This window comes from Schistocerca nitens, chromosome 2 (genome assembly GCF_023898315.1).
Source record: "Schistocerca nitens isolate TAMUIC-IGC-003100 chromosome 2, iqSchNite1.1, whole genome shotgun sequence".
Taxonomy (NCBI): Eukaryota; Metazoa; Arthropoda; class Insecta; order Orthoptera; family Acrididae; genus Schistocerca; species Schistocerca nitens.
In genome coordinates, this window is record NC_064615.1 from 45,614,210 (window position 1) to 45,637,696 (window position 23,487).

General features: G+C 40.4%; 1 protein-coding gene and 3 non-coding genes across 4 annotated transcripts in view; 1 reads left to right on the forward strand and 3 right to left on the reverse strand.

Moving 5' to 3' along the window:
• LOC126234828 (reversion-inducing cysteine-rich protein with Kazal motifs) overlaps positions 1–23,487 on the reverse strand; it is a 383,413-nt gene that overhangs the window by 165,025 nt on the left and 194,901 nt on the right. The gene's annotated exons all lie outside the window — the stretch shown is intronic.
• Trnat-ugu (transfer RNA threonine (anticodon UGU)) lies at positions 5,759–5,833 on the reverse strand. The gene has a single exon. It is a non-coding gene; the product is annotated as a tRNA-Thr (tRNA).
• On the reverse strand, positions 6,166–6,240 carry Trnat-ugu (transfer RNA threonine (anticodon UGU)). The gene has a single exon. It is a non-coding gene; the product is annotated as a tRNA-Thr (tRNA).
• Trnat-ugu (transfer RNA threonine (anticodon UGU)) lies at positions 6,758–6,832 on the forward strand. Its single transcript has one exon. It is a non-coding gene; the product is annotated as a tRNA-Thr (tRNA).

The following is a 23,487-nucleotide window of genomic DNA, read 5'->3' on the forward strand; positions in this document are numbered from 1 at the left end:
TGCTGCGTACTTAATCGAAATCTATTCATGACTTTTTTTTTAGACTGCGCATGATTTTCCATGTACATAAAAATGTTTAGGACCCGCTGCCTGGACAACGACTGTCCTTTACTACGCCTCACTGGAGAGCGGATTTGTGGCCCTCTGTCTGAACTACATGAAACTACATGGTTCAAATGGCTCTGAGCACTATGGGACTCAACTGCTGAGGTCATAAGTCCCCTAGAACTTAGAACTACTTAAACCTAACTAATCTAAGGACAACACACACATCCATGCCCGAGGCAGGATTCGAACCTGCGACCGTAGCGGTCGCGCGGTTCCAGACTGTAGCGCCAGAACCGCTCGGCCACCAGCGGCCGGCATGAAACTACATGACTCGACATCTGTTTCAGTACCACTTTCACTCGTTAAGGTCGTATTGTCACACGACACCACACATTCCGTTGACTCGTCTTGCAGAAACGCTAATATTTCATCCGCCACTTCTTTCTCACTCTGCGAAATTCCTTGGGTTCCTTTCTGACGAATGCCAATTTCGCCGACTGTTGTCGTAGATACAATTCAAAGTCTGCTTTGTTTATTGTTGCCATTACTCTGGTTTCTATTAACACTACTAGCAGTATAACACTGTTATGAATTACTCGTCGACTAAACAGTTCAACTACGCTGCTTAGCCTCATTCTGTGTCCACCAACAGTCCCGTCCCCTGTTGTCATTAGCATCCAGTATTGTGGCTGCATGGTATACAATACTTGCGGCGTCGAATGTCGTAAACATCATTGGCCTTTTGCGACCTCGCACTTAAGGGGTTTCTTGGGAGTACGGACTTCATAGATAAGCCTCACCTTGCTGAACTATTAAGTTGACAAAAGTGCAGTCAGAAGACCTAAATAAGAATACTCACAGGAAAATATCGGCTCATATAATAAATGTTAGTTAGTTATCATAAGTGCTTTCTTTCGTGTTCTTATATCAGTCATCGAAAAAATTGGGTATTTACATATCTTAGCAGACAATAACGGGGTTCCATCGACATTTTAACTGTTTTTCTTACTTCCCTTCCCTTATTTTTTCCTACAAATCTAAGAGGATGCTGTATTTTTTTTTAATATCCGCAGTAATTCTTCTCAACTTGTATTTTAGATTTTTTTATTTACGCATCTGACCATCTTGCTGCGAGGGGCATTTGTCGTCCTTAACGGGGGAAATTCGTCTGTTACTAGAGTAACTTCTAAATTACTGCAGTAACACGATGGGTTGTTAGTGGGCTATTCCTGTTCGCGATATACACACTGATATACACCAAAATATCATGCCTAACTCCAGACTGAATGCCACATGCAGGCGTTGCGGACAAAGGACACGACAAGGAAAGTATATAAGCGGACTAAAGACTACTTGGAGAATAATTCTAGAGACGACACGGGTTGCAAATACTGTAAGACAATGCAATAACATAACCGTCTTTGGCGAGCGGCAGATTGTTGCGGCCCAGCGCCAGTGAAGAATCATCTCGGAATCACTACAACTGGTCTGCTGTTGGCATCATACCGTCGTGAGCATCTATGGAAAATGGAAGACGGAGAAATCACGAGTACGCAACAAGCCGTTGAACGTGTATGCCTCCATGCACCTTGGACATCGGAGCCTTGCCCCCCCCCCCTCCCTCCCCTGTGAAGCGGAAAAGGCGTGAAATATGGTAGATATGACGGCAGAGTACAATGCTGATGCGCGCAAATGTTTAGAAGCACACCTTTCACCGCCCATTGCGGAACACTGGGCTCCGCTGCAGTCGACCTATTTGTATTGCCATGGTCAAGTAACGGCATCGCCAATTACGATTTCAGTGGGCAAGCGACACTACAGCCATCTGTATATGTGCATATCGCTATCCCATAACTTCGGTCTCCTCGGTGTATGTCACACATAGCATAATATTGCAGCCAACGGCATCAATGGAAACGTGTCGCCCCGTCGGTTTAATCTGTTTTGGCAGCTGTGGACTACGTGAACGCTACTGCGGACCGCAGGTATCCCCTCCCGCCTGATGTCTTCGCCGACGGCGATGGCATCTTCTAACACGATAAACGTGTCGCTAGCATGCTAAAGTGGTTAGAGAAGCACTACACTGAACTCGCGTTGCACTGTATCATGTAGAGTTATTTTGCAAATTTTATGAGTATTTACGAATCGTACGTTCTTATGTTGAAATTTAGGGAACTAAGCGCATATGTGACAGGTCGGAGCTGAAACAGCCAGCGAGGCAGCGCGACGGACAGATGAAGGTGCAATGCGCCTCGAACAGTCAGAGATAATACGACAAGTTAGATGCTCATCAGCACAATTAACTCTCTGACAGAATAATGATTCTTTTGAATAAAATGTAGCATATGGACTGGATTAATAAATTTCATCTTGATGGTGTGACGCTTCGTAATAGAAAGACGTGTACTAAATTTTGGGAGATTTAAGCGCAATGATGGGCGCCATTCGAAAGGAATTGCTAATCTGTTGGAACTGCTAAGAAATAGTCAACTTGAAGTCAAGCGTAAGCTGTTCATGGATCAAAAAATGAAGACTGAAATTACGTTCAGTCAGAAAAGGTACGTGAAAAAAAATCATTTTATCCATTTCACATTATTGTATGAGATACTGTGATTTTACGGTAGAAACAATGGCGTGTAAGCTTTGATTAGGCGGAAGACCCTGCAAATAATTACACGGTCTTGAGTTAAATGTTCAGTTCGAGAGTTTGTAGAAGTTTTCCCTTCAGTCGACCCCGTCGCTGCCAAATGCCTACATGGCAGTTCGTCATTGCACTACAACGATCCCCGTAGTTTCATGTTCACCTTAAGAATAACTATCATAAAAGAAAAACTAAGCATTACACGAATCATCGGTGTTTCAGAGAGGAGAACTAAGCTCATTGATCTACCACAAGTAAGTGATTGTCGGTTTGTGTATATGAAAGTGCGACGCTCGGATTACTTATTGATGTTTTCTTGTTGATCAAACCTTGGAAGTGAATGTGTAATTACTGGTGTGTAGCGAGTGGTTGAATCTATACAGTTTACATTAACTTCCTGAAGGTTATTTTACTGATATGTAATTTACTGCTGTAACAGGCACGAAAGGAATTAACGACCACATTCTGAAACTTATTTTGTAGAGAAATCTAAACTTAAATTTAGATCAAGCGGACGTACTGCAATTTAATTGCTTGAGTGTGTGAATAGGACATCAAACGTGTGCAACACTTGCAACATAATTTTTCATAATAATTCTGTACTAGAGGGCCTTTTCGCATACAATTAGATGACAACATTTACATGACCCCGTAGTAGCTGCACAGTGGTACACACCAGTACACAGATACACATCTAACAACTTCAAACTAATAACAGTAAGGACAATACAACTTTGTAACCGTTGTCATCAAATTCGCCTGATCTGGAACACATCTGCGATACAATCGGGGGCTAGATCCGTGCCCATAAACCATCGAGCCGAAAATTGCGGGAAATGCGCCATCTGTTTGTATATACCTGCTCTCACCACCAGAAACGTATGAAGTACTTGTTTAATCTATGCCAAGAGCAGTATCGCTGCTGTATTGCGTTTCAAAAGTGGGCCAATACTCCATTTGCCAGGTGGTTATAGTATTTTGGCTCATCAGTGCCTATAAATGAGCTGGTGGGTAACAAAAGGTTTACTACGACTGTGCACTGACGATGCTGTTGTACTTAAGAAAATCGCAACACCAGCAAATTGTGTCGAACTTCAGAATGATCTGCACAGGGCTGAAAGATTACCTGCAGAGTATTGTTTATTGTGCTTTTGTACACGATCTATTTGAAACACACTCGTACATTCAAAAAAGTCTTGATCTCATTCGGTGGATTTATGACAGTTAGCTAAACAGTTCTGACCGTAATGAATGATCATCAGAACTGAAAACCCAGGAAAGATCAAAATGCAAAATTACAATAAAAAGTAAGAAGTTATAAAAATGTGGAAAAGTGCGACATAAAGAGGAAAAAGGAATTTGCACATTTTAATATTGTTGTAGGTGTTATTCACCATTGGATGATCACAGGGTATTTGATCAATTGGTAGATTCCTACAGTGTTTCAGCATAACTGCTTCATAGGCTGGCACCTATCTCCTTTCACTTGAATCCAGCAATTTATTCTACTACTTCTTCTTTCTTCAGTGCCTCCACTGTACCTTCAATAGCCGTTGTCGAAGTTCCTTTTCCTCCCAATATACTCGTATGTTCCATCCAGTGTGATTTCCGTTCCATATCCAGATTTAGAAGAGTTCTTAGTTTCTTTAGCCTTTCCGGTAGTTCACTGTTGTTCCCTTTACTCGCCCACTTTATATTCTCCATTCTCCTCTAAATCTACATACCGTATGCTTCAATTTTGTCACTCTGTCTTTTCCCCAGTGTCCAATTTTCACAGTGACACAGAATAACATGCAACATGAAGCACTTAACCAAACTTTTCCTTAACAGCAAACCCATTTTGCTGCATAACAGAGAGGTGTCTTTTTGAGGGAAGCTTGCTTTTCCATTGCAGTTATTCATCATATTTCTTTTTCGCAAACCCAGTTGTCAATTGATATGCTCCCCATATGTTGATACTGAGAAATCTGTTCAATGTTACCTTCCGTTATTTTCAGCTTTATATCTTCTTTCTCGTGTATTCGCATCTTGTAAGATTTCTTTGTGTTGACTTTCATTCCATACCCTTGAAATCCTACTTCACATCTGGACTTGGTTCTCTGCAGAGATACTGTTTAATTTCCCTGCAGTACCACATCACGAGCACCTGTGATTCAGTTGATCTTCCGTCCTCCTACGCTTACTCCTGCCTTCGTAATATTCCTGTTCGTGTACTGCCATGTAAAAATTCCTAATATTATTTCAGTTGAAAGGTTTCTGAGATCACGCCAATTACGCTTAATGAACACTAAAGAACAATTTGTTTTGGATGCACTTATATAAAACTAAAGTCTTGCAGAAATTAATATACGAAACCCACTGATGTTATACCAGTCTTTGCTCTTCGCTAATTGTAATTGTTCTGTCTGTGAAAAATATTACATGAGCTTTCCTTTTCTTCTTGTTCTGGAATCGCCACAACACTGCTGTAAGTGTACTCTATGTATCTTTTTGCCAATAGTAATTGGACCAATATATTACAAACTTGTTTTCATTTTGTAAAATAACAAACCTTTCAGTTCTCTTGTTTTAATTAAAAAATGCAATTATTTCTGCCCATTTAAATTAAGTAGGCAGCAGCTTGATTTGTTAGGCAACGATCGAGCGCCTCAAACGCTCTATCGTTAATTACTTTTTTATTTTTAAAAATTCGAACCTTCATCTTAATTCGAAGACCGATTAACTTTTTACAAAATGTTTTATTTTGTATGACCGTTTAACAAGTACACGGTCGTTCCTCACCAAGGGCGCCATTAGTCAGCAATGACTTTTTGGCCAGAAGCTCATTTTTATTCATTCTATTAAAATAAACGAAACGATTTCATTTTAAGTAACAATAATCAGCATTTCAACAATTACAGTTACAAATGAGAATATTCACACCTCTTTCCCTCGCCCCTTTTACCACCTTTGAAATATTTTAACTATATATGACCATGCAGCTTTGCTAGAATAGAAATGATAATTAAATGAACACCCTAGCTGCAGGTAGGCGTTGATACACTTCGTTGGGGACATGTTGAAAATGTGTGCCCCGACCGGGACTCGAACCCGGGATCTCCTGCTTACATGGCAGACGCTCTATCCATCTGAGCCACCGAGGGCACAGAGGATAGTGCGTCTGCAGGGACTTATCCCTTGCACGCTCCCCGTGAGATCCACATTCCCAACATGTCCACAACACTACATTCGTAGTGCGCCTATTAGATGTTTGCCCATCATACTCATTACTCGTGGCAGATTAATCTACCAAGTCCCGTACGAGTTCGGGCATAGCGTGTGCGTTCGCACACAAGAAGGTCAAAGGCCGGGAACCCATATTTTATTTTAACTATATATGACCATGCAGCTTTGCTAGAATAGAAATGATAATTAAATGAACACCCTAGCTGCAGGTAGGCGTTGATACACTTCGTTGGGGACATGTTGAAAATGTGTGCCCCGACCGGGACTCGAACCCGGGATCTCCTGCTTACATGGCAGACGCTCTATCCATCTGAGCCACCGAGGGCACAGAGGATAGTGCGTCTGCAGGGACTTATCCCTTGCACGCTCCCCGTGAGATCCACATTCCCAACATGTCCACAACACTACATTCGTAGTGCGCCTATTAGATGTTTGCCCATCATACTCATTACTCGTGGCAGATTAATCTACCAAGTCCCGTACGAGTTCGGGCATAGCGTGTGCGTTCGCACACATTTTCAACATGTCCCCAACGAAGTGTATCAACGCCTACCTGCAGCTAGGGTGTTCATTTAATTATCATTTCTATTCTAGCAAAGCTGCATGGTCATATATAGTTAAAATAAAATATGGGTTCCCGGCCTTTGACCTTCTTGTGTGCGAACGCACACGCTATGCCCGAACTCGTACGGGACTTGGTAGATTAATCTGCCACGAGTAATGAGTATGATGGGCAAACATCTAATAGGCGCACTACGAATGTAGTGTTGTGGACATGTTGGGAATGTGGATCTCACGGGGAGCGTGCAAGGGATAAGTCCCTGCAGACGCACTATCCTCTGTGCCCTCGGTGGCTCAGATGGATAGAGCGTCTGCCATGTAAGCAGGAGATCCCGGGTTCGAGTCCCGGTCGGGGCACACATTTTCAACATGTCCCCAACGAAGTGTATCAACGCCTACCTGCAGCTAGGGTGTTCATTTAATTATCATTTCTACCTTTGAAATACATCTTTTGTTTGATACTTTATGATATTTATAACGTGGAAAATTAATCAACTCGTACAAAAGAAACCTCTTAAACAGGACCTATCCGCTGGAATGAAAATCTCGTGAGCACTGAAAATTGCTTCTTATTATACCAGAGAAAGATCAAAGTGATGTTAGCAATGAAAATTGCTTCGAATTAAACCAGAGACAGATCAAAGTGATGTTAACAATGAAAATTGCTTCGAAGTGAAATAGAAAACAAAATTGAAAGTAATGGTGTCTAGCAGAGATAAAACTAGTTTTAAAACTAACATAAAAATATCTACGACCTCGTCGTGGATGGAGTGAATGAATTTTTCTATCTTGGAAGGTAAATAATGCCCGACGGAGTAAGCAAGAAGGATATAAGATGCAGAGTACCAAAGGAAAAGATAAAAAACTTGTCCGCTAAAAGAAGTATACGTAATATTTCTAGGAAGAAATTTCTAGGAATGTAAGTTTGAATCAAAGGAATGTGCTGAATCAAATCATGGACTGTGGGGAAAGCAGAAAAACAGAACATCGAACGGTTTGAGTTCTGGTGCTGCAGAAAGATGCTGTACGATTAAGAAAACGGTATGGTTTTGAGCCCCGCCCCAGCACACGTTTTTAAGCTATCAGTGTTTCATAAGAGCACACATTCGGCAGTAGAGTGAATTATTCTAGAACATAGTGGCTGTGTATCATTGAAAAATTAACGTCATGTATTGTTATGAATATTGGAGATTCATCTTATGTACTGAAATATTTATCTGGGACGACGTCATTATCACTGCGATCAGGAATGCATCCTACCTTTACTGGTTTTTTTTTTTTTTTTTTTTTTTTTTTTTTTTTTTTTTTTTTTTGTAAATATTGATGCTCCTTTTACGATGCTTACAGATGCCATAGATATCTGAAGTCATATACAAACTGCATTTAGGAAATTGTTGATGTCATCAGTCGCTAATGTTTCCTTTTCCATCATTGTTTTCATTGATTTTCATTTTTTCTCGGCTTCGTTATTTCTTAGAAAATTTAATCCGTTCAATCGAGAAGTTCGTTTCACTCAGCTATACTTTTGAGCTTCGATCATGCTTTATTTATTTATTTATTTATTTATTTATTTGCCACTGCGCTGGTACACACAAGTGTGGAGATTGTCATCATTTGATTTATATAATGTAATTAATCTTCTTAAACCTGAAAAGCAACGCAGTCGCTTTGCAATATCTACATCTACAATTACATGGATACTCTGAGAATCACACTTATAGGCCTGACAGAGGGTTCAGCGAACCACCTTCTCAATAATTCTGTATTATTTCAATCTCGAACTGCGCACGGGGAAAACCAACACCTATATGTTTCCGTGCTGGCTCTGATTCCCCTTATTTTATTATCATGATCGTTTCTCCCTACGTACAGGGACGTCAACAAAATATTTTCGCATTCGCAGGAGAAAGTTGGTGATTGAAAGTTCGTGAGAAATTTCTGCAGCAACGAAAAACGCCTTTGTTTTAATGATGTCCACCACTGATCTTGTATCATGTCAGTGACACTGTCTCTCGATAATACAAAACGTGCTGCTCTTTTCCGAACTTTCTCGACGTACTCCGTTAATCCTATCTGGTAAGGATCACACGCCGCTCAGCAGTACTCCAAAAGAGTACGGACAAGAGTAGTGTAGACAGTCTCTTTAGGAGACCTGTTGCATCTTCTAAGTGTTCTGCCAATAAAACGCAATCTTTGGGTTGCTTTCATCACGACATTTTCTATGTTTTCTTTCCAATTTAAGTTGTTCGGGATTGTAATTCTTAGGTATTTAATTGAATTTACGGCTTTCAGATTTGACTGATTTATCGTGTAACCGAAGTTTAACGGATTCATAATAGCACTCATATCGATGATCGCACACTTTTCATTATTTAGGGTAGTTGCCATTTTCGCACCATACAGATAACATTTCTAAGTCGTCTGAAGTCCGTTATGGTTTTGTATCTACAAGCTGTAATTGTATGGACCTTGTGTACGAAGTACTTTCTGTGTGTTACTTGTGCTGTAATACATTTGCTGCAGAAAATCAACAATTTCAGTTACGTTTCTTATATTTCACAGCTTCAGTTGATAATGTGATAAACAGAGCGTTGAAGGTTATTTGCTGTTGATAGATCTGCGTAAAGAATATTGAGTGATATATGTATGCGTAGCTTTTCTCTGTTAATTCATCCAAATGCAAACCGAATGCAGCAGGTACAAATCAAAATTATGTTTAAATGCTCTCGTTCTTTGCCATCGTGGTCGCTTGTTATCCAAAATTTGCTGTTATTTTGCGTGTTTTAGGTGACCTATGTGACTCTTTTTTGCATGCTTTGACATATTTCACTGCCTGATAAAGAAGACAAAGAAAAAGTAATTTTACCTTCCTGTACCATCGGAGTGGCGATGTACTATGTTTTCATAGTTCATTTCTACTTCGGTAGATCGTGTCAAGAAACTAGAGCTCTTGCCGCAACGACCTTTGCAAATCAAGATTCGATTTTCTTGGAACTGATCTTCTACAAATCACTAGTAATTCTGCAGATATATTTTTGTGGCGAATGACTGACGGCTTTTTCCTTTTCTTCTCACCATTAATATCAATAAAAGTTGATCTCTTGACCTCTGCTCACTGGAAAGTCCTTGTCGTAACGTAAGTCACAGACTTTATGAGTTAAATACACTGTTTGACACAGCTGCTAAGAGAATACGCTACTGTAATCTAGAATCAAATGGGGGCAATTGGAAGAGTGCTCCTCTGCTGTACCTTATTAGCTTCAATTGATGAAAGATCACTCCAGAAGTAAACATACTGCTTCGATAGGGCGCTATATATTGGTGTTCGAAGAGACAGCAGTAATGTGGACAACCGGAGGTAATAAAGTTAACTGTAGCGGGATTAGATACTATACCGCACATTGTTTGCCAGGAAAGTGAAATAAAAATACTGATTCTTTCGGAATATTAGGTATAACTTTATCATAACTCGCAGTCTAACACATATTCAAACTCGACATGAACATACTTCGTTACCAAAGATGTAAATGAAAAACTTTAAATTCATTGAGTTACATATGTGGAGTACAAATTACGCACTCTCTCCTAAATTAGATTTGATGAGGTGAAATTACGTTAGTATAAGAAAGGTTGAAACAAAAAGAACGACAAAGCAATTACTTCAGTCAACACTATCTGTCTAGCACTAAGTGATGAGAGCAAGGTACTGTCAAGAATTGTTGCGTTAGTTAAAAAAGAATCCACGTCTTTTTACTTCCTGTCAAAGACAGATTGAGATTAATATTTTTCCCATTTGTGACTGTGGTCTTCCTTAACTTCCATACAATGAAATCAATGCTGTTCCAGGGTGGTGTACTTTGTGATGGTAATGATTTGAGGCAAATCAAGAGTTTTGACTATGAACAATTAACTGAAATGACATTTTCTTGATGGAAAATTGTCATTTTTTTCGAATCCATGTTCATTTCATTGTGCAATATGGAACACTATACATTAGTTCGAGTTAACACAGCCCATCAAAGCGCTGTGATTATTACATTCCACTTACTTGCATCAGCTAAAAAGTACAAGAAAACATAAACAAATGTTAAGATAAGTGGTCGACATATCTCTCCTTTCTAGAAGGAACTCAGCAAATTTATTACTGATAAACAAGTCAAAGATGTAAATATGAAGTGCCGTAGCAAACGGATCATCATCTTAAACGTCATCATTTCGAAATTCCCACTGAATAAATCAAATAAATCTCCTATATATGAACAGATTACACAGTGGCCAGAGTAAAAGATATATCAAAAGCAGTGGGTACAGATAAGACAGCTTTCTTCACCAAAAAAGTTTATTGGTGTTATATGTTGAATGGTACTGAAGAATACATGCCCAGAATTTATTGTAAATGCGAAGCGCAGTACCATATGGAATTCATAAGTGACATGTCAAAACGGAGATGAAAAACAGAAATTATTTTAAATTAAATTTGACTGAAACATGCTGAAAATCAGCGGACGGATAGAACTTAAAGAAGTACTAGAAAATATAGGTGACTAACAAAATGCCTTAGATCGGAGAACTTAAAGATACATTTATAAAATCATGACTTTGATTGACTGTGGTGTAGTTACAGGGATTAAACAACAGCACAAGACAGGTAGTAATGACGAGCACTTTGTTACGGGAAATCCTACACAAATTCTATAAAAAATTACGAAAGTGTTTGATTAAGTGTAGTAACTAACGTGTGTTTTTGCATACATTTTAACTCAGAACATTAGCTATAAAAAATTTACTGGTTTTATTTTTATAACCTGTCCAAAACAGTAAACATGTGAATCAGAGAAGAATAGGGAGGATGCATCTTCGAATGTAATCAAGGGATAAATACGCGGACAGTGCTCGAGTCCCGTTTTCTACTTCTCCTGTTTGTCGATTGTCGCGCGTAAGCTAAATCGTGTTTGCGAGAGGAGAACTTTAATTATGGTGAAAGCGTTGGACACTGTAAAGTATATGTGATGTTGGAAAGCTCCTGCGTTAGAACCCAGCGTACTTAAAAAATATCAACCAATAACTAGGTTACCTTCAACTACGTTATATTACTGAATTAAATTTCATAAAATAACCCATAATAGTAGTGGATGATGTGGTGATGAGAAATTCATTTGTCATTCAAAAATACTTAATTTCAATAAACTGTCTTTTTATGTTCTGGAAAATTGTGGCATTACTTTGATACAACCTGAGGCACATTCAGCTTCAGTTTCACGTTTTTGCGTAAGTAATTTATTACTTATTTTACACATATAAATGTTTTATTTCAGGCTGTATCCGTGGCCATGATTCAAAGATAAATAAAAAAAATTACCGATCACTAAAATTTATTAGCTTTTCCTAAAATTTAAGACGAGTTTTGAACGCTGTACTCCAACATCTGGGGACAGTAACGTTGGTTTAGTCGAGGTGCAATCTTCCTGGCAAGTGAACTATGTCGGAATGTCTGCAGTCCTGCGTATTTTCGTTCTGATATCCTTCGAAAGAACTTCACTTGAGATTAGCACATTCAGTTTTTGTAAAGTTTGGTTGTATTAAGCTCAAATGTAGGGCTTTCGAAAACTGTACGCAATAATGCTACACAGAACTGCAACTATTCCGATATCGTTGGCTTCCGAGGAGCAATGCACCTGAGCTAAACAATTGTACTTGATAACCCAATAAAATCTCTGAAATACCGTACCTCGTAAATAAGAAAAATTTTATACTGTTGTGATTAGTTAAACAGTGGTTGTATTTACATTTCGGTTTAGCACTATCCTCCAACTATTGGACGCCTCCGCCCGGATAATTTACAAATTATACAGTAGCTGTAGGGCATTGATTAGATCTTCATGGGTTAAGGAACTCGTCACTCAAGTCAAACCTGATAAAAAATTTATTTATTAGAAACATAGTAATTAATCGTATTACTGATAATTTCTGAGATTTTGTGGTTTCTTGATTGAACACTTTCAATATTCTTGTCCGATGATTGGGCCTTATGATTCAATGGATTGATCATTCTCATTTTTTATTTGTAAGTAAAGTTTGGACTAAGGAACGCCACGGTAGCAGATTCAGTAGACAAGTGCCACAAATGATCTTTCATTTTTTGTTGAGCCAAAAGCAAAATATCACGATCAACAACATGCTTTTTGTAAAGTTTTGGAAGAATACCGTGCTTTAGTTGCTGAAGAGACAGAGAAGAACGATTATACGCTATATAAACTAAACTATCCTAATCGACGCCATAATAATAATGTAGAAGGAATAGTAGTTTAGATTGTTTGTTGTATTGCGTTTTGATTCCTGCACTTTGTCGGGAGTTCAAGATGTCAAAAATAGAGTAGGATGTTTGTTTTAGTAAGAAGAAAGCAGAGATTTGTCATTTGTAGGTCGTCCTGATCGGAAACCTTTAAACGTTGTTAGGTATGTTACGCATATAATGGATCTCTCCACATGGCGTAGTTTCATTACAATTTACTATGCGTCTGATAGTCTGCAACAAACGATTACTGCCAAAATACTGGTAAATTAACGCTTTAAAGCTTACAGGACTTCTATATAATACAGTGAGAAATGTTTGAAGGCAGAAGCATACGTAAAAGTACGTACCATATAAAAATGCCACGGACAGTGGATAAAGTAATTTTTCTGAATTTATTGGAAATTTCTGGCTTAATTTGTAATCGAAGCATAACTTACACACAGTGTCACACAGTACAACGCGACTTGAAGCTGCTGAAGGTATCGTTACGTGAACTTCCCAGTAAACAAATAAACATACGGAACGTTTCGTACTACCAGCTGATGTAGAGAACTAACAGGCTAACTGGCGGCCTTGTGACATCACGGTTTAAACGAAGTTCTTTAAGTGCTTATTCGAGCCAATCAGTGTCTGGTTGCGCGTAGCTGGTGCTCTTGTTACGGCTTTCTGAGTAATGCTCATGACTGTAATCACTATAGAGTAAAATTAGAAAAGAACAGGAAAGATATTGCGCCAGCTACAAGAGAGCTATCTGACAAAGCGGCGAGGAAATCAGTTTAAATGGCAGACACAACAGTAACGCTAATGGGCTGCTGCCTTCACTGTACACTGTACAGTATTGTTACTGACGTTCTGCGCTAATTCAGTTTTTGTGTTCTATCAGGGTAAGTGACCATTCCCACCCGTATAAGCAACTGTCATTGCGTATGAAGAACTTTTTATTACAGTTTCTTAAGAAGAATTTATTGTTGCGATGATAATCAAATCCGCTGTTGTATGTACATTTCTTGTAAGGCTGACGATACTATCGCCTAAACTGGTATATATGAATAAGTGGTGTCTGCTCTTTTGGTCATGTCCAAAAGATGAGACACCAAACATTCATACCACTGATTCGCCTTCATGGGCAATGTATCCACTTTCTTCAGTGCGGATGCACAAATACGAACGACCTCCTCAGAGTAGTGAGCATGGAGTAACGCATTTTCACTCGTCGCCGCTGATTCAGTGTAATGTCCCGATGCAGGTAACATCAGTAATCCCTGCCCTTTTGTTTCCTTTCTCCTCCCTCCTTTCACCTTCAATTTACAGAAACTTACGTAGCCTAACTCAGTTCTACTGATAAGACGAACGCATCGGCAAGTATCCAGTATTATGTAGGGCCAAAGGTTGACACAGTATAACGTTCTAACCCCTTGAAGTGCATAGTTAAAAGGTGTATGAAAGTCCACTGGATCTATGCCTTTTGTTCGTAATGACAGCAGGTCTTTACCATTTTTTAATCTTTTCTACACACACACACACACACACACACATGTCCCCAAAATAAAACCATTTTAACCTAATTCACAATTTTTCTTTAGCTGATGTAATTGCTTCTTCATCGCACACGTTTAACAACAATGGAGGCAAGGGCAGTGCTGCCGAGAACATTATAACACGAACCTGTCTCAATTGTTATTCTCATATTACCTTTACAGTGTTGTTCTGCAGTGCCATAATACTGTTGTCATGGCCGTCAGTATATTTTACCTCACACTAACATTGTCGCTAAATTCCTAAAAATGCTGTTAAAATATCCTTGTTTCTCTTTTCTTTGGATTGCGAAGCTGAATTTAACAATTGCTTTTCCATTACCTTTTCCTTTTCGGCAGCTAAGCAGACTTCTGTACAATGCTTAACTGCGTTTATGTTATTTTTGAGCCGTAGTTGTATCGATTGCTGTGCTTGAGGAAAGTCTTTGCCTAGCTTTGCCTAACTAACTGACTGGCGGAACGTAACTTGGTCTGAGGAATCACGTTTTGCCTGTATTCAAATGCCGCACGTCCTCGGTTGCACTGAAGGACGAATGAAGCGCTTCATTCTGAATGTGTGCAGCGTCAGGTTCAAGACACAGCTGAAAATGTGATGTTTCTGGTATATTTTTCGTATCATTAAGTGGGTCCACTAACTGAGGTGACCACTAATATTAACCAGCACCGTTATATAAACATTCTAATTGATTGCATGTCGCCTTTCAATCAACATTTGCATGATGAGTGTCCTATTGACACCCCTGTTTTTCAAGACGACAAGACCAGTATTCATCGGGCTGGGTGAATATGTGACTGGTTTTGTAAACACTTCCCCATCCTATTACATCTCGAGTGGCTTGCAAAATCACCTCACTGGAACGCCATCGAAGATCCGTGGGACATGTTGTAATAGTGGGTAAAACGCCGGTATCAGCAACACCGCAGTTTGGTGGAATTTCGCCGTCAGATCCTCAGCGAGTGACTTAACCTGGATACGACATACCTACACAGTCTTGTGGACTCAGTTCGTAACCGAATCCATCTGGTTACCAAGTCCAGGGCAGTAATATATTTTTTATTAGTTTGAATATAACTGTATTAAAAACATCCCCCTTCCTGTATAGTTTTGAAAACATCGGAATAATTCACTTTCTAGCCCGTACCGATTTCAGTACCTTGATCAAGGTTTCTTTCAGTACTGGTGAATTCTCTAAGCCTTAATAAGCTTGGAGAGACGAAATAGTGAAGGTAGCAGAGGATCAAGTAGGTAAAAACAAGAGGGCTAATAGAAATCCTTGGGTGATGAAAGGTGAAAATATAAAAATGCAGTAAATGAAGCAGGCAAAAAGGAATACAAACGTCTCAAAAATGAGATCGACAGAAAGTGCAAAATGGCTAAACAGGGATGGCTAGAGGGCAAATGTAAGAATGTAGAGGCTTATCTCACTATGGGTAAGACAGATACTGCCTAAAGGAAAATTAACGAGACCTTTGGAGAAAAGAGAACCACTTGCATGAATATCAAGAGCTCAGATGGAAACCCAGTTCTAAGCAAACCAGGGAAAGCAGAAAGGTGGAAGGAGTATATAGAGGGTCTATAGAAGGGCGATGTTCTTGAGGACAATATTATAGAAATGAAAGAGAATGTAGATGAAAATGAAATAGGAGATATGATACTGAATGCAGAGTTTGACAGAGCACTTAAAGACCTAAGTCGAAGGGGCATGAAAGGGAAGCAGCGGCCGGGAAGGGAGTGAGACAGGGTTGTAGCCTCTCCCCGATGTTATTCAATCTGTATATTGAGAAAGCAGTAAAGGAAACAAAAGAAAAATTCGGAGTAGGTATTAAAATTCATGGAGAAGAAATAAAAACTTTGAGGTTCGCCGATGACATTGTAATTCTGTCAGAGACAGCAAAGGACCTGGAAGAGCGGTTGAACGGAGTGGACAGTGTCTTGAAAGCAGGGTATAAGATGAACATCAACAAAAGCAAAACGAGGATAACGGAATGTAGTCGAATTAAGTCGGGTGATGCTGAGGGAATTAGATTAGGAAATGAGATACTTAAAGTAGTAAAGGAGTTTTGCTATTTGGGGAGCAAAATAACTGACGATGGTCGAAGTAGAGAGGATATAAAATGTAGACTGGCAATGGCAAGGAAAGTATTTCTGAAGAACAGAAATTTGTTAACATCGAGTATAGATTTAATAGTCAGGAAGTCGTTCCTGAAAGTATTTGTATGGAGTGTAGCCATGTATGGAAGTGAAACATGGACGATAAATAGTTTAGACAAGAAAAGAATAGAAGTTTTCGAAATGTGGTGCTACAGAAGAATTCTGAAGATTAGATGGGTAGATCACATAACTAATGAGGAGGTATTGAATAGAATTGGGGAGAAGAGAATTTTGTGGCACAAATTGACAAGAAGAAGGGATCGGTTGGTAGGGCATATTCTGAGGCATCAAGGGATCACTAATTTAGTATTGGAGGGCAGCGTGGAGGGTAAAATCGCAGAGGGAGACCAAGAGATGAATACGCTAAACAGATTCAGAAGGATGTAGGTTGCAGTAGGCACTGGGAGATGAAGAACTTTGCACATGATAGAGTAGCATGGAGAGTTGAATCAAACCAGTCTCTGGACTGAAGGCCACAACAATAACATAATAAGCTTTAATATCTAGAAATTTAGATTACATTGTATTGGCTATGCTACACCAGAAATGAAATTAAATGTTTGTGATAATGCACTTGCGACACAGCCCTTTCATTTGTATGTTTGTGAGTCATTCCAAGTCGCTTTTAGTATTCTAGCCTATAATAACAATTTTCCGATTGAGATAACTCTTTGTCATTGCTACGCTTAAAGTGAAATGTGAGATTTTTATTCTGTTACCCACTCCTCCACTGTGCTACAGCTGTGCAGTTTGCCTCGACCCCCCCTCCCCCCCCCCCCCCCCCCCACGGTTAAAATTGGCTCGCCGCACACAGATGAAATCCTGGCAATTTTTAAAGAAGGACGTAAGTGCGTTCATTAATCGTTGAAGCAGAAGTGACGTAAGGCTGTGCAACCTATTCGACTTGACCCAGATGCTCACAGCAGTGGGTGGTGACGCAAGACTGGGGAGCGCGCTGTCGGGGCGCGATTTCGCCGTCGATGCTTCGTTTCGCCGCCGCGCCTCGTAGCTGACAAGGCGTAAAGCCGCCCACACACGCCGCCCGACGTTGGCCGACGCGCGTCAAACTTCAAGGCATGTTCTCGTACTAAGCCCGTTCCTCCACAGCCTCATTTTATGACAGGTACTAAAAACCTCGCTGAACACGACGGTGACAACTCATACACTCCGTAAATAGCCACGGTCATATCACGGTTCGTAAGTTAACTCAATTTTTCAAATAAGGTACAGGGAGTACAGTTCCTGACAGGAACTTGTCAGCTATAGACTAAAAATGCCATGAATCAATCAATGGTTTAAAGTTTTGACTTTCTTAGAATTTTTTTTTTTTGCGTTTTCGATGTGATACGTCAGATAAGTAGAAGCAAAATCTCGGTACAAGTCTCTGTATCAGACTGTAGTCACATAATCAGTCCTGCTGCGGATCTTGTCTCAAATCACAGAATGTGATGTAACTTGCAGGAAACATAGCATTTCCTTCGATATGACGTTCGCATTTTATGATGAGGGACGAGAATGTCAGGGCTGTGGTAGGCAAGGCAAATGGTTGACTTCGGTTTAATGGGAGAATTTTAGGAAAGTGGGGTTCATCTGTAAAGGAGACCGCATATAGGACGCTGGTACGACCTGTTCTTGAGTTCTGCTCCAGAGTTTGAGATCCGTCCCAGGTCGGATTAGAGGAAGACATCGAAACATTTCAGACATCGGCTGCTACGTTTGCTGTCGGGAGGTTCGGACAAAGCGTAAGTGTTACGAAGATGTTTCGGGAACTGAAATGGGAATCCCTGGAGGGAAGGCGACGTTCTTTTCGAGGAATACCATGCAGAAAATTTGGAGAACCGGCCGAACTATTCTACTGCCATCAACATACACTGCGCGTAAGGACCACGAAAGTAAGATAGGAGAAATTAGGGCTCATATGGAGGCATATAGACAGTGGTTATTTCCCTCGCTCTGTTTGCTAGTGGAACAGGAAAGGAAATGAACAGTAGTGGTACAGGCTACCCTGCGCCACGTGGCGTACGATGGCTTAAGGAGTATCTCTGTAGATGTAGAGACTATTGCTGTGACCACCCGTGTCACCCTTCTTTATAACCATTTAGCAGCCCGTTTCAGTCCAGGTTTGGGCTCCACACAGGAGGAAAATATTCTGAGATGAAGCGCAGAAGTGTTCTGTAAGCTCTCAAATGGGCTCTGAGCACTATGGTACTTAACATCTGTGGTCATCAGTGCCCTAGAACTTAGAACTACTTAAACCTGACTAACCCAAGGACATCACGCACATCCATGCCCGAGGCAGGATTCGAACCTGCGACTGTAGCGGTCACGCGAGTCCAGACTGAAGCACCTAGAAGCGCACGGCCACACCGGCCGGCTTCTGTAAGCAATCTACTTAGCAGTCTGACAGCAGTCAACAGTAACCCCAGACATACCCCCAGTTTTACCCACAACTAAACCTGTGTGAGCATTCCACTTAATATTCATACAAATTGTTAAACCCAGGTATGAGTTAAATGATTCCAGCAGTGATTCGTTAATATTGCAGTCATAACATGCCACTTTTCTGTGCTGCTAGTATATAATATGGTCGAACGTGAGACACGTAATAATAACCATCTGGATGAACCGGCTGTCACAATTAATTACCCTATTCAAACAATTAACAGCCTCCTCGGAACCATAATTCCTTTCGGTTGGTTGATGTATGAGGACCTTGGACCTAACCGTGACTAAAACTATTTAGGAGTAATTTGGCTATATTAATATGTATGGAAAACGACCTTCCAATTGGCGTTAATTCCGAAAAAAAAAAATTTTTCCTTATTGTACAAAAACAGAAGATAAACATTACATCTAACAGAATTCCATGAAAACACATTGTGAAAAGTTTATTTTATCTAATATATACCAGCTAATAGAATTCTATGTACTCGCATCGTCAGTTCTTTTGTGTTATACGTATCACCTCTTAATTCATTTCCGCTTGTTGTATTTATGTCGTCGTCAGCTGCGTGAGGAGAAGGAGGAGGTAGAAATGGAGGGAAAGCTTAAAATGTCGCCAGGTGTACACAATGCCTTGATACAGACGTAGCTAAAACGCCCTTGTATACGACGGATAATTTATGCACCGAAACTATAAATGTGTGTGTGTATTCCTAAAGGACCATACTAATGAGGTCATCGGTCCCTAGACTTACACACTACTACACACTACTTAAACTAACTTACGCTAAGAGCAACACACACTCCCATGCCCGAGGGAGGACTCGAACCTCCGGCGGGAGGGGCCGCGCAATCCGTGACATGGCGCCTCAAACCACGCGGCCACTCCGCGCAACACGGAAACCATAGACGAACATAAAAGAAGGATATAGATAGTTGTGTCACCTGCTAAAAGCTTGACATTATTTCTGATACTGTCAGCCACGTTACTGGCATAAGGAGTGGACAACATAAGGTTCAAATACATTTCCTTCAGGTACGCCTGAAGTTAATCTACTATAGTCGATGACGTTTGCAAGGGTACCATTATTGACACCCTTACGAAAGCTCGATATTAGCATGTCATTTCCGGTGGCTGCTACCTCGCTGACGTTCTGAAAGGTACACTTACGCGCCCATGGTCGGGGAAGTTCCAGGCACACTGCGCACGCTTTCGGGACGTTGGAGTGAGTGAGTCGGTAGCTGGTGATCAAGGGCGACAGCAGGGTTGCGGCCAAAGAGAGCCGGACAGAAGTTTAATTTTGATGAATAAGGAGTGTGAAAGGAGTATCAGAAATGAGTATTTGAGATGTAGTTATGATTGAATGTCAACGGTAAATAATTTTTGTGAACCGGAAGTGTATAGATTCACGAGTTCTGAGAATTTTGTAGATCACTGGTTTTACATGAATGGTAGCCGCCGCGCGGGATTAGCCGAGCGGTCTAGGGCGCTGCAGTCATGGACTGTGCGGCTGGTCCCGGCGGAGGTTCGAGTCCTCCCTCGGGCATGGGTGTTTGTGTTTGTCCTTAGGATAATTTAGATTAAGTATTGTGTAAGCTTAGCAGTTAAGTCCCATAAGATTTCACACACATTTGAACATATGAATGGCAGTCATTATCAGCAAATAACAAACATACTTCTTAGGTGACCGTGTGGTTAAAATTGAGTATCGGAACTAGTCTTCAACAATTTCAGGTAAAGTAACTAAATAACTGAAATATTTTTGTCGCAAAATAATGGAAAGAAACTTAGTGAAGTGGCTTGTCAGGATAAGTGATGTCGATCTGGGAGAGAAGTTGCTACAAGTGAAGGCATAAACTGTGATTAGCTTGGGTAACTCTCATCACTTCACAAACTGACAATTATTAAGAATATTTACCTGTACGTATAGGATTGTAATGTGGAGGTTGATTCAGGCACATGGATTAATTTAAGATCCATCTTCGTATCTGTGGAGGTGGTTGGAAGGGGGGGGGGGGAGGGGGAGGCGTTACAAGATATGGCGACCTCTCTACCAATAAATTCTCAATTGAAACGTAAACTTTGTTTACTACCCCATATGGTTCAAAATGGTTCAAATGGCTCTGAGCACTATGGGACTTAACATCTATGGTCATCACTCCGCTAGAACTTAGAACTACTTAAACCTAACTAACCTAAGGACAGCACACACAACACCCCATATGGTCACTCTTTAATTAATAAATGATCGTTTAATAGATAGGTAAATAGTTTTAGAATAAACCTTGACCCCTTGACTCGGACCGGCATGCATTCCTCTCTCGTGCCAACTTCTCTGCTTCAGGGTAGCACCTACATCCAACATCCTCAGTTATTTCTTGGATGTATTAGAATCTCTGTCGTCCCCTACAGTTATCAGCCTCTACAGTGTCTCAGGAGTTATTCTCTGATGTCGTAACACATGTCCTTTCTTCTTCTCAGTGTTCTACATCTGTTCCTTTCAGCAGTATATCTCATTCTCAACATTTATTCCGCAGTGAATGATCCACCTCTATTTTAGACTGTGCTCCGAACGCGTATTCTCAGGAATGTCTTTTTCAAATTAAGGTCAAAGTTTGACGCTAGAGGCCGGCCGCTGTGGCCGAGCGGTTCTAGGCGCTATAGTCTGGAACCGCGCGACCGCTACGGTCGCAGGTTCGAATCCTGCCTCGGGCATGGATGTGTGTGATGTCCTTAGGTTAGTTAGGTTTAAGTAGTTCTAAGTTCTAGGGGACTGATGACCTCTGAAGTTAAGTCCCATAGTGCTCAGAGCCATTTGACTATTCATTACATTCTGTCCCATAATGAAGATGAAATAGGAGATATGATACTGCGTGAAGATTTCACAGACACTGAAAGACCTAAGTCGAAACAAGGCCCCGGGAGTAGACCATATTCCATTATAACTACTGACAGCCTTGGGACAGCCAGGCCTAACGAAACATCTAGTGAGCAAGATGTGTCAGACAGGCGAAATACCGTCAGACTTAAAGAAGAAAATAATAATTCCAATCCGAAAGAAAGAAGATCTTTACAGACGTGAATCAGCCACGGCTGCAAAATACTAAGACGAATTCTTTACAGACGAATGGAAAAACTGGTAGAAGCCGACCTTGGGAAAGATCAGTTTGGATTCCGTAGAAATGTTGGAACACGTGAGGCGATACTGACCCTACGACTTATCTTAGAAAATATATTAAGGAAAGGCAAACCTACGTTTCTAGCATTTGTAGACTTAGAGAAAGCTTTTGACAATCAACATACTCTCTTTGAAAGTCTGAAGGTGGCAGGGGTAAAATACAAGGAGCGAAAGGCTATTTACAATTTGTACATACACCAGAAGGCAGTTATAAGAGTTGAGTGGCATGAAAGGGAAGCAGTGGTTGAGAAGGGAGTGAGACAGGGTTGAAGCCTATCCCCGATATTGTTCAATCTGTATATTGAGCAAGCAGTAAAGGAAACAAAAGAAAAATTCTGAGTAGATATTAAAATCTATGGAGAAGGAACAAAAACTTTAAGGTTCACCGATGACATTGTAATTCTGTCAGAGACAGCAAAGGACCTGGAAGAGCAGCTGAATGGAATGGACAGGTCCTGAAACGAGGACATAAGATGAACATCAACAAAAGCAAAACGAGGAAAATGGAATGTAGTCGAATTAAATCGGGTGATGCTGCGGGAATTAGATTAGGAAATGAGACGCTTAAAGTAGTAAATAAGGTTTGCTATTTAGAGATCAAAATAACTGATGATGTTCGAAGTAGAGAGGATATAAAATGTAGACTGGCAATGGCAAGGAAAGCGTTTCTGAAGAAGTTTGTTAACATCGAGTATAGATTTAAGCGTCAGGAAGTCGTTTCTGAAAGTATTTGTATGGAGTGTAGCCATGTATGGAAGTGAAACGTGGACGTTAAATAGTTTAGACAAGAAGAGAATAGAAGCTTTCGAAATGTGGTGCTACAGAAGAATGCTGAAGATTAGATGGGTAGATCAAATTACTAATGAGGAGGTATTGAATAGAATTGGAGAGAAGAGAAATTTGTGGCAGAACTTGACTAGAAGAAGGAATCGGTTGGTAGGGCATATTATGAGGCATCGAGGAATCACCAATTTAGTATTGGAGGGCAGCGGGAGGGTAAAAATGATAGAGGGAGACCAAGAGATGAATACACTAAGCAGATTCAGAAGGATGTAAGTTGCAGTAGGTACTTGGAGATGAAGAAGCTTGCACAGGATAGAGCAGCATGGAGAGCTTCATCAAACCAACCTCTGGACTGAAGACCACACACACAATTGTTCTTTCACTGACGATAGCAGTGTCACCGGTGTATCCTAATATTCACTCCGAGTTTTAATCCCACCTATCTATCTTTGTTTTATTTCCATCACTGCTTCTGCGATATGTATGCTGAACAGAAGGGGCAAAAGACCGCAATGCATCTCTGGCTTACATCCTTCTTAATCCGAGCACTTGGTTCTTGATCTAGCATCTCTTGGTTTTTGCGCCTACATTATCCATATTTCCTTAGAGCTCATGCCTATTTTTCT